Below are 12,346 nucleotides of genomic sequence, written 5' to 3'. Positions count from 1 at the left end.
GTCTGCCTCCGGCAGTGGAAACACTAAAAGGCTGAAAGCACAAAAGGGAGAGAAAGATATATCATGAATCTTTGTGCACTTCTTCCTTTTACATTTTGATATTGAAAGCCTTGTAACAGTGAAAAGGAGCACTTGCTTAAGTATGCACTGTGCAGGTGAAATTCCTGATAGGCTGCCCAGTTCAAATATCTTTTCACCATGTTCAAACCATGGTTTTTTGCCTTTTTTGTTATTTTCAAAGCCTTAGCCTTGATCAAATAAAAGTACATCCCTGAAGTAAAGATAGCTGCCTTCTTTGAGTACACTTCAAAATCTAGATTCAAAACATAGGTACTCTGGAAGTTCTCAAAGCTGTGGCTGCAGGAACAATTTTCATGTGGATTAAAGAATTACATTTTGCCTAATTTCTTGTTCTGACAGATGAGCAGTCAGCTGGCATAATGCCAGTCTTTATTCTTGAAGTCTACAGACTATAGAGTGTCCTAGCACTGTCTATAACTATTTGCTTTAAACAGATAAAAAGACCTGATCATGAAGCTTCCGGAGCTCGCTGGCCATCAAATTTCAGGTGATTTCTTTGCATCTGATAGCATTTTTTTATGTTCAATTTATATCTCTTGCCTTTATGATCAGAAATACAGACTGCAGATTTTTTCAGTCAAAGAAAGCTAAATATGTTTCATTTTATCCTCAGGTATAATTTGCAGAAATGCTGAGGTTACTTCAGCTCAAAAATTGCTTGAATTGTAATGGCAGTTTGATAACTAAGTATATGTATCATATAAAAATATATAAAATAATATCTATAATATCAATATTTTTTCTCTAGTAAATATGTTAAATAAATAGATCAAATGCTATATAACTGCCAAATGCTACGAATTTTAAGGCTGGTCTTTAAAGAACAGAGAACTGTAATTTCATACAGTGTGTAATTGCATACAGTACTGGAATCGGCGGTGTCGATGACAGGGCTGCCGCGATTACCCTGAAGAAGCGGTCCTGAAAAGGACTGCCCAGGGGCACAGGCACGTCCTCTGCCCAGCGAGTGATTTCAGCTCAGCGGCAGCGTGCAGGCGACACAGAGAGAGAGACTAGAGAGCTGTATGGCATTCCACTGAGAAATAGCCTTTATTATAGAAGGGCCCTCAGTGAAGGGAGCCAGTGACAGTAGCTCTTTGAACAGGGGAAAAACCGGGGTATTTATAGAGAAGGAGAGGGGTGGGGGAAATTTGGATACATGTATCGGGGTGGATTGATAGGGAGGGAAACCAGTGGGGTGTAAAAAATTAACATGTTCAACTCTAGGGCCTCTGGGAGTGACACTTTTTCTCTGCATGACATAAAAGTGTCTTGCCTAGGGAGAAGCTCTCCAGGGGAGAGCCAGGATTTCTGAACTGGCCGGTTCCCCGGCCTCCACAACTCCCCCTTCTTTATTTAATAAAAAGGCATCTCCCAGTAGACCTAGTTATCAACCTTTTAAAACAGGAGAACATACATAGAACAATAACGATAATTTAAAAAATCCAAAAGATGTTTTTAAGGTGGGAGACAACCCATCCTTTGAGTCCCCAGCTGCCCAAAAGGTCCTCAAACCATTGGGGCTCCTTTTCAGCCTTGAGCTCCTGAACCGCATGTTGGAGTCTCTGGATGCAAGTGTGCATGCCTTCACTGTGACTTGATAGGTTGAAGCAGCACAGTCTATCGAATCCTGGGGCTGTGCTACTAGCCAGGCATCCACAGCTGTTGTTTTCGGGAGCATCCAGATGATCAGGAACTCGAGGATGGTTTTGCTCTCCATTTTCTATAACAGAACATAAAAAGATTAGCTCTGACTTTTGGCGGGGGGGGGGGCTATTTTCTTTTCCCCTTTCTCTCCTGCCTCCCCCCCTTTTTTTCTGAAAAAAGAAAAAAAAAATTTAAGCAGGGAATGGGTATTGGGGATGAGGTAGTTGATTGCTGGTGGGGCCATTTTGTGTAGAGGGAGACGCATGGCTAACGCACCAGCAGTAGCAGCATTAAGTTGCATCTTTGTGCAAATTAGCAAGTGAGTAGTTTAAGGGTAGGTATTTAAGGTGAGAAAGGGAAGAGGGGGAGGGAAAAGGGAAGGGAAAGGGGTTAGAGGAACTTGTGCATTTCACAGTGTCAAGCTGTACGTTGGCTCTTGTCTTTTTGCAGTCTTGGTGGCTTATATGAAGTGGGTGGTCTGGCGATAAGCTGTGTCAGTCGACATCTGATTGATGGTCTGGTGGCGGGCCGGCTCGGTGGGCTCTGGCGATGTCTCCGTCTCCAGGCTGCGGTGGCTTGTTGTTTTTGAGAACCTGTGTGGGTCTCAGGAGGTTTTGATTGATCTGGTTCTGGTGCAGGTTTTGCAGGGCCTAAGTATGGTTTTATATTTTTCCCTGGGAGCCACCTAGGACCAGATGGTGTTGACACACAAGCATACCCTCTCCCCCAGGTAATCAGTGGGAAAGGTCCCAGTGTTTGCTGTGATTCCGGGTCTTTGATCAGCACCGGCGGCTTTTCCTTGAGTTTGGCATGGGTCGAATTGGAGAAGTGCCGTATAACAGGGGGGTCAGGCTCTGTACATGAACAATTCAGAAAATTCATAACATACAGAGCCTTACAGAGCCTCTCAATGGGAGGAATGATCTCTGTTCCTCCCCGCTGCTGATCAAGAACTCTCTTAAGGTTCTGGTGTGTCCTTTCCACAACTGATTGCCCTGTGGGAGAGTGAGGTATGCCTGTAGTGTGCCTCACCCCCCACTGGCTGAAGAAATCTCTCAACTTCTGAGAGGTGTAAGCGGGTCCATTATCTGTTTTTATTTGCTGGGGGACTCCCAGGCCAGCAAACGCAAGGAGAAAATGTCGGATGGTATGTTTGGCATTTTCTCCTGCGTGGGCTGAGGCAAAGACTGCACCAGAAAAAGTGCCTACTGAAACATGAACATACTTAACTCTCCCGAAGGACGGGACGTGGGTAACATCAGTCTGCCAAATTTGGCAGCTGTTGAGTCCTCGGAGGTTAACTCCAGAATTCATCGCTGGAACTTGAAAAGATTGACAATTGGGACGGGTGGCAACTATTGCCCTGGCCTGATCCCTGGGTAACTTGAACATCCTCATCAGTGTGGGGACGTTCTGATGGTAAAATTGGTGGGACAATTTTGCTTGCGCAAAAATGTCTGGGACTATGGCCGCTCCAGCAGGCATGACTAAGGTGTCTGCTCTCTTGTTACCCTCCGCGATGGCACCTGGGAGGTCAGTATGTGACCTCACATGCATGACATAGTATGGTTGCTTTCTGTGGGAGATGAGATATATTAATTCAGAAAGCAATTTGTATAAATTTGGGTTAGAGACTTCTTTCAGAAATGCATGTTCTGCTCTCATAGCTATTCCAGCCACATAAGCCAAATCGGTCACCAGATTGAAAGGTTCTTGGAATTTCTCAAAAGCTCTGACGACGGCTGCTAATTCAGCTATCTGTGGTGATCCCTCAACCACTTGGACATCAGACTCCCAATTCTGTGTCCTGGAGTCCTTCCAAGTCATTACTGACTTGTGAGATTTCCCCGAGCCGTCAGTAAAAACTGTCAGAGCCTTGAATGGTGTTTTGCTAAGTAATAATTTGGGGACCAAAGTAAACGTGGTTTTAAATAATTTGTGGCCTGGTGGATGTATAGAAATTTTGCCTGAATAGCTATCGAGAGCGAACTGAAGGCTCTTGTTGGTTTGGAGTAAAGGCTCCAAATCCCCAGTTGTCAATGGGAGGAAAATGCATATGAACTCACACCCTGCAAGAGTGTGGAGACGAACTCTGGCTTTTTTAATGAGTTCAACCATGATTTCCTGTGGAGTCGTGATAGTTTTGGTGGGCTGATTGTGTGTGAAGATCCACTCAATGATAAGGAGTGGATCCTTCAATGCCATGTCCCATTGAAAAATGAGCGCGTGTAAGCGCGGGGCCTTACCCAGGACAACCAGCTGGAAGGGCAGGCTGGGTTCATACCGGTGGGCTTGCCGCGAAGATAGGGCCTCTTGGACCTTGGTGATGGATTCTCGGGCCTCCGGCATGAGGGCACACGGTGAGTCGAGGTCCCCACTGCCACGGAGCAGATTGAAGAGGGGCGCGAGGACTTCTGTTGTTATCCCAAGCAGAGGGCGTATCCAGTTGATGGACCCGCAGAGCTGATGTAAATCCCGCAGGGTCTTGGAGTTGTCTCTGATGGTCAGCTGCTGGGGCACAACGGTCCGCTCACGGATCCAGAGTCCAAGGTAGGTCCAAGGGCAGGTGTACTGGATCTTGTCCTCACGGATCTCAAACCCAGCGTCCTCAATTATCTTTATAGTCTTTTGCAAAGTCCGATGGAGGTAGTCAGCAGCAGCAGCACAAACCAAGATGTCGTCCATGTAATGTAATATAACTGCATCTGGGAACAGGACCCTCACTGGGGATAGGATGTGGGCTACGTACCATTGGCAGATGGTGGGAGAATTTTTCATCCTTTGCAGGAGAACAAGCCAATGGTATCTTTTTAGAGGTGCCTGTCTGTTTGGGGAGGGAACCGAAAACCTGGGGGCGTCTTGAGGATGGAGAGGGATGTTAAAAAAGCAATCTTTGATGTCTATGATTGCAAGCTTCCAGTCCCGAGGAAGCATGGAAGGTGAGGGCATACCAGGCTGGAGGGGGCCCATATCCTCAATGACATCATTGATTTTTCGGAGGTCATGGAGGAGTCTCCACCTGTCTTTGCCTGGTTTACGTAAAACAAAGACAGGGGAGTTCCAAGGGCTGTTGGTCATTGTAATGTGGCCCCTGGCGAGCTGCTCCTCCATGAGGGCTTCTAGTGCGCGCAGTTTGGTTTCGGAAAGGGGCCACTGATCAACCCACACTGGATGGTGTTGTTTCCAGGTGAGTTGGGGGATGGTGGGCTTAGCGCGCTCTTCAGTGACCCCCACTAAAAATCCCTACTGGGAATACGCAAAGAAGCCCTCCATTGGGATAGGAGATCCCTCCCCCCGAGGGTGATTGGTGCCCTCACAACAAATGGCCGGATGGTCGCCATTTTTCCCTCGGGACCTTCTACTATTACATTGTGCCTGCTTCTCATAGACACTGCCACTCCCCCAATTCCCGAAATCATCCCTGCCACAGGCTGCAATTCCCAGTTGGCTGGCCACTCAGAACAGGCAATGATGGTAACGTCTGCTCTGGTGTCCAGCATTCCTGGGCGATGGATCTTTTCCCCTTTACAGAACAGGCTGCACTCCATGATAGGCTTGTTGGAGCACACAGCTTGAGTCCACATGGCAGTGGGATTGAGGGGAACCTGTTCTGGACAGTCATTTGGTAACAAAAAGGCTTGTGCCACTGGAGTCTGCTGTTTTAAAAAGTAAGGAGGATCTGTGCAAGTTAAAGAGATGAAAATTTCATCTCCTGGGTGTAAAGTCTGGACTTCAGGTGTTATATGGACTTGTCCCAGAGAGTTAATTGGATCCCCAAGTATTAAAATGTTGGAGGGACCACCTGGTGGTGCACGTTTCCCTGTGGGAATCTTATAAACACAGTCACCCTTAAGCTGCAAGGAGAGTCTGGTTACTAATTGATGCTGGGTTCCCATCTGAATCGCACCACCTGCTGGGTCTGTGATCGTGCTCCCCGTGGAGGCAGGATGGTGGACTTGGCAGGAGGGGTGGAGTGGTGCAGCATTTGATTTGATGTCAGAGCACGGGGCTGTTCTGCGCTCTGAAGTTTCCCGAACGCCAGTTTGATCTGGGTAACCGTTGGTGAGTAGGTGGTTGTAGAAAATGTCTCTCCGGGCAGTCTTTAAAAAAATGTCCAGGTTTGCCACAATTAAAGCAGTGGCTTGTGCTGGAGTCTCTCATTCTCTACTGCATAGGCGCCAGATATCCCTTCTGCCACTCCCTTTGCGACTGCAAGTGCTACCGTATTTTCAGTTGGGGCAGCAAAGTGCTTGGTGCAGGCTTCAACCATTTGGTCAATGGTTGGTTCAGGGTCAAGTGGAAGGGCTCGTAAAACTGCCTTACATTCTGAATTTGCATTGACCATTGCCATCTTGGCCAGTAATTCCTTTTGTGCTTGGGAGCCCTCTATTTGTTTTTCAATTGCCAATTTTAGTTTATCCACAAACTTAATAAAGGATTCACTTGCCCCTTGTTTAATGTTTGTGAAGCTCTGTGTAGGCACCTTATCATCGGGAGTGACAAAAAGAGACGTCTTGGCAGCATTAGCGATGTCATGTAATGCTGCCTCGGGCAGATCTCGGGCCTGATCTCTTGGTTTCTGGAAGTCACCTTCTCCTGCCAGTTGTTCTAGAGTTAAATTTGGTTTGTTGGCATCTTTGGCATATGCATCTGCCAACTGTTTCAGATGTTTTTTCCACTGCCTTTCCCATAGCATGTATTCTGCTGGGGAGAGAAGGCAGTTCATGATATTTTTAATATCATGAGGCACCATGACATGGGCGGTGAAGGTGGCTTCCAGTAGGTGTTTGAAAAAATGAGAGCCCTGGCCATGCTCTTCAGCGGCTTTGCACAGCTCCTGTAACTCCCTGTAGTATAGGGTCTCCCATACATTAATGAGTGCCCCTGCCTGTCTTTCTTATGTACCACAGGGAAAGCTAAGATCTTTTTGGACAGGGCTGAGTCCCCTGCCCGTATGGCTTCCCTCTGTACCTCGGCCCAGTGGTCCTCATATTCAGATTCTGAATATGAGGACTCACTGTCCTCATCTCTTGGAGGAGATGGGGGGCGCTTGCTGACAGCGCGTGGCCGTTTCTGGCAACCGGTACTGGCTGGCTTGTGAGTGGCTGAGGAAGCCAGGATGGCTTCCTTCCAGTTGCTGTCATTACCACTTCCGGTCCCAGTGTCGGGGGGACTGGTGGTGGGAATGCCATTGGGGGCGGAGCTATGGTTGGAAGGGGCAGGACTGGGGTCCGTGACGGGGAGGGGTTTCCCGATGGAAGGGGAGGGGCCCGATGCGGTTACACCCAGCGACGCGATGGGAGGGGAAGAGGAGCAGGGCGCGACAGGAAGAGAAGGGGTAGAGGCAGGAAAGTGGCCATTTTGAGATGCAAAGGCAGGAAAACCTGGGTGCAAAGGAGACAGAATGACGGGGCTGGCCACGTTGCCGGTGCCATCTTTACTAACGTTAAGAACCGAGGGGGATGCAACTGGGTATGTGGTCATAGGGAGGAGGGTAGAGGAAAGGTCTAGAGCGGCATGGCCAGTGCCGTCTTGGTAAGGGTAGAGAGGCAGTGGGGGGGTTTCAGGGAGACGGCAGCAACCCTGTGCCTGTAGGCTACATCCACCCGCCAACTGTCCCTCAGGTTGGGAAGAGGGTTTAGGAACACTTTGAGAGGGTAACAGGGATGGGGGTTTCAACTGGGGGCCCGAAACTTCATCAACCCTTTTTCCCTCTTTCTCAACAGAAAGTATAATGGTTTGAAACAAAGGAAGAAACTTGGCAACTGATAAATCTTTCCCTGCCTGAACAGTGTATAACTTTCTCCCCACATTGTCCCAAAATTTTCCCAATTTAACAGAAGTAGAATCAACTTTAAAATGTTTAAAAATCCAATGAATAAGTCCCTTTAACTCCCCTTTTGAAAACTTAAAATTTCCCGCTTTGAGGGTGCCCACAACTTGGACACAAAAGTCCCTCTCAGGAGGGGTCAGCTTGGGTTTGGAAAGCTGATTCCCCATCCTTCGCACTCTGCACCCAGCAGCAAAATGCAAACGAAAATGAGAAAGGCCCAAAAAACCCTTAATGGGGTGACTCACACTTTTTTCTTTGGCCGATGCCAATGAGGCCAACAGAAAGCTGGTGGGTGGGTGGTCACCTGGTCCTCAAGGGCTCTTCTATCTTCTGTCTTCTTAGCCCCGGATGGTCAATGAGGGTCCCGGTCGCAGCCCTTCAGATTGCCTCTTGCTAGAACGCAAGAGGTTCTCCTTGGGGGGTGGCAGCTCCAACAGCGGCACGCTCTGCAGTTAAAACTGCAGGCGGATGCTTCTTCAGGGGCTCTTTGTCTGCCCCATGTTGGGCGCCACTTGCCGCGGCGGTGTCGATGACAGGGCTGCCGCGATTACCCTGAAGAAGCTGTCCTGAAAAGGACTGCCCAGGGGCACAGGCACGTCCTTTGCCCAGCGAGTGATTTCAGCTCAGCGGCAGCGTGCAGGCGACGCAGAGAGAGAGACTACAGAGCTGTATGGCATTCCACTGAGAAATAGCCTTTATTATAGAAGGGCTCTCAGTGAAGGGAGCCAGTGACAGTAGCTCTTTGAACAGGGGAAAAACCGGGGTATTTATAGAGAAGGAGAGGGGCGGGGGAAACTTGGATACATGTATCAGGGTGGATTGATAGGGAGGGAAACCAGTGGGGTGTAAAAAATTAACATGTTCAACTCTAGGGCCTCTGGGAGTGACACTTTTTCTCTGCATAAGTGTCTTGCCTAGGGAGAAGCTCTCCAGGGGAGTTCCCTGGCCTCCACACTGGAACACTAATTTTTTTACTGAAAAATACTGAAACATGGTATGATTTAAAAAACCATACTCTTAGTGCTTAAAAACAGTTGAATGTAGACTGAAAAGACATCATCTTTCAGTGACTCATGTGCTCACTTAAAATTGTTGGGTAAATTTAAATATGGTGGCAGAGACTTTTTAATGAAGAGGGAAAAAATATACCAGTCACTGCCAGGAATATGTGAAGAACTAACTTTTTGGATTAGTTTCTGTAATTAAAAATAAAAAAAGCTCAGATTGAAAACCTGGGGATGGCGTGCATGAAAACAAACAACTTGTTTTCACTTTAGATAATTTTAACAGCAACAACAAACAGAGAAGATAGAGTTGGATTTTAACTAAAATTTACAGATGCTGGTAAAGCAGAGGTGGTACAGTTTTTCTGGTTTACTGTCATAGTGTAATGGTAAAGATACTCCTGCTGGATGCAAAGGATTTCTTTCTTATCTGTCTGCCCTTCCTCTTAGCATAACATTCGTATTTTCAGTCTGCCTCTGAATGCTTTCTGTTACTGATTTACAGGCTCCCCAAGGAAAAAGAAGGATCAAACTGAAGCACTGTGCCTGTGTTTGACTCATCATCAGGTTTAGGCAGACAGTTACAATGCCTACATTTGGTAATTTTCATTAACCAGAGTAGATCATACAGGGATAGAAACAACAGTACCCTCATCTCTTTGTTCTCTCTCTGTTTTTGAATGCTGTGCTCCTCTTTCACTTGGATGAAACAAATCTTTTGCTAATGTGGTCCAATTTTGCAGGTATTTTTTATCTGCCAAATCCTACTTTTTTTTAATGAATATTTGACATCCCAGCCTGAAATGAACTAACACTATGTTGGTATAAAAATTGTCTTCACTTAGACTTGTGTCTTTGTTTAAGGAAAATAAGTAGGAAAATAAGTCTGATTGCCTGCTTGACTGCAAGTACCTCTCAGAGGAACAGCCAACTTTTACATGTGTTCATGTCAGGCTAAAATATGAATTCTTTCTAAAAAGTATGCTCCAAATTACATCTTTTTTTCTTACAAATAGTGGAGATGTGAGTGCAGTATAAGTGGTTGATAAAGTCTTGAAATCGTGATGTTACACTTTCTGGCATTAGTTCTGTGTTTAATATATTGCAGTAGACTGAAGAAAAATAACTCACATGCTTTCTAGTGTAGAAAATCAAAGCAGATGTTGTTAAAACTACATGTAAAAACATGTGAGAATTTCAAAGGGACCGACATTTGAAGAGACAGAATACTTCAATGAGAAAATTTTCATTATTAGTAATATTCCCTATTAATTTTCCTGTCTTCAGAGAACGTGTGGGTAAGAGTTCTTTCTGTAGATAAGACTTTTTTCCTTCACTCTTTGCTGCCTGGCTTTCTGGCTACCTGTTCTTGCAGTGGAGTTAGACTTCTGTGGAAGTCACTTGCCTGCTGCCTTGCAAGTATTCTGTGACATCTCCAAATAAATTTTGCTCAGTTGCTGGCAAAAAGGGTAGGATGAACCATCTGCCAAACACAGACCTCGACAGACACCTTTGATAATCAGGAAGTGGCAAAAAAAATATGAGAAAAAAAATTAAATTATGTTTAAAGAGAATGTATTGGTTTTGGCAGACTACTGAAGCATGAACTTCCCCTTTAAACTATCACTCTGCTGCTTTAGGTTGTTTTAATGGCATTTGTAATCTAGTATTTTGTGTAAATTAATAATTCAGTGCTCAAAGGCAAGAAGTGACAGGCTACTTCTAACCTTCTCTCAGTTTTAAAAGGCTGAAGAAAAAAATGGATGTCTGTTATCTTCACAGGGGAAGCTTGTGTACCTTCCCTAAGTGAGAACCAATTAATGCATACTGGTTGTGTAATTGACAATTTTCACATCCTCTGTGGAGGCTATTTTTTTTCCTTTTCCACAAAAAGCTCTTTCTCTCTGCACAGTATGACAGTAATAAAAAACAGTCATGTTCCCTTCTATTTTTAAAAACATTTATAAGTGGACTTGAGCATGTTAGTGTCAAACAATACAGACTTGCACTTGTTAGGAGAATTTGCTGACAGTCTGAAAGTCAAATGAAAATCAGAAGATACCAAAGGCCAGTAGGAGAACCAGACCTCAGAATTAATGACACTTCTGATAAAATAAACCCTGCAAGGACAAATACTAAGCAGACTATTGCAGTGCTCATCAACTCAGTATCATTCTTCAAAGTTTTCTTCTTTGTAGTTATTGTGAAATGGATCTAATCCCTTGGCAGCAGGCATAATATGTTCTGTCTAATACTGCGATGGAATTTGAGAGACAATGAATATTTTTTATAGATGGACAGTTCTAAAGCAGTTTGTACCAACTATCTGTAATTGCTGGTTGATATTTTCTTGTGGCAGGCATTACTTGATTTCCAGGAGGTTTATAACATACTGCATTATACATATATTTTTAATTCTTTGTCAGTCAGAATGTTCTGCTGTTATAAATGTGTAAAAGCTTCCAAACTTAATTTCACATTTCCATTGCTTATTAAGTTTTTATTGTATAATACCTGTTTTAAATTCTCAATTCTCAGTTCAGTTTCCCTCAGATTTTTTTCTGTAGTTTACATATAAATCTAATCAACACTTTCACATGAAACAACCTTTGAGGTGTGAATGCAAGATTCATTATCAAAATGTATTAACTGTCTTATGATTGATTTTTTCAGTATAATTTTCAACTTTGAGGTTTTTGCTTGTCAAATGTTTCACATTTCTACCTTATGACATATTATGTGCATTCCAATTTTTCATTCACTACTGGATTTTATTTGATAATAATTCACAGGTAAACAACACCTAGAGAGATCTAGATCATGTGCTTAACAGTCCTAAACCACTTTCCAGATGAACAGAAAAGTGTTTTCCATGTTGTCTGAGGATTTCAAGTGAGAAAATACTTCTGCTCTAAACAATAATAGTGGCAAGCTCAAGTTAGGATTTTTTTCCTAGGTATACTTTTATGAAACCAGGTTAATATTTATCATGATATGATTATTTCTTCTGCTATGGAGATAATATTTGAAGTGCATGAATGTCTTTCCTCATAACAGCATGTGGCACATTATGTACTTACATTTGTAGCTTCCAATATTTAACCACAAGCACAGCAGGTTTTTATTCCTGCACTTCACTGTATGATCACATTTCTAGAATTCCCTTACATCAGTTTTCATTCATCATTATTCTCCTTAACAGTTTTATTAAACAAGAACTGTTTTCTTGTATAATAAAATGGTTCAGACGTTTCTCAGCTGTTTCCAGCTGCCTGTATGCCTGCATCACATTTCTTCTGTTGCTTCCCATCAGTTTTGCATGCATCTGTTGTCCTGTCATACCTAGAATGAGAAAACAATATTTTTCCTAATTTCTGTGTAGTCCTTAATTTTGTCTCATGCCTGAGCTCCCAAGTGGCAGGGTGGAACAGGATAAAAGGAACTGCTATTGTACTTCTGATGTCAAGCAGATTTTTTTGACCATATTTTGTCCTATTTTACATTAAGTTAATTTCACAGCAAAACTCTTCTTGTACCTCTCTTCTTCTGTCAAATGGAGTATATTTCAACTATGGTTCATCCTGTTTATTTCACATGAAGCAAATTTCACAGCAACTCTGTGAAATACAGATGCCTGCTCCAGGGTTGCCGAACTCACTGTAGTCACATTCATAAAATACAACATGAAATATATTCAAGCAGGATGTCTGGGAAATTGCTACACTGCTAAGCTCAATTTCAAGTCTCACTTCACAAGAATAAACTGAGTTCTCGTTAGTCT

General features: G+C 44.2%; 1 long non-coding RNA gene across 1 annotated transcript in view; it reads left to right on the top strand.

Annotated features, from left to right (window-relative positions):
• Nucleotides 1–491: 491 nt before the first annotated feature.
• LOC131577291 (uncharacterized) overlaps nt 492–12,346 on the top strand; it is a 48,885-nt gene continuing 37,030 nt past the window's right edge. Inside the window, exon 1 of the long non-coding RNA XR_009277188.1 lies at nt 492–568. This is a non-coding gene — a long non-coding RNA (uncharacterized LOC131577291). The remainder of the gene's footprint in view (nt 569–12,346) is intronic.

This window comes from Poecile atricapillus, chromosome 3, assembly GCF_030490865.1.
Source record: "Poecile atricapillus isolate bPoeAtr1 chromosome 3, bPoeAtr1.hap1, whole genome shotgun sequence".
NCBI classification, from domain to species: domain Eukaryota; kingdom Metazoa; phylum Chordata; class Aves; order Passeriformes; family Paridae; genus Poecile; species Poecile atricapillus.
The sequence above is the reverse complement of the archived record's forward strand: the minus strand, read 5'-3'. Positions and strand labels throughout refer to the sequence as shown.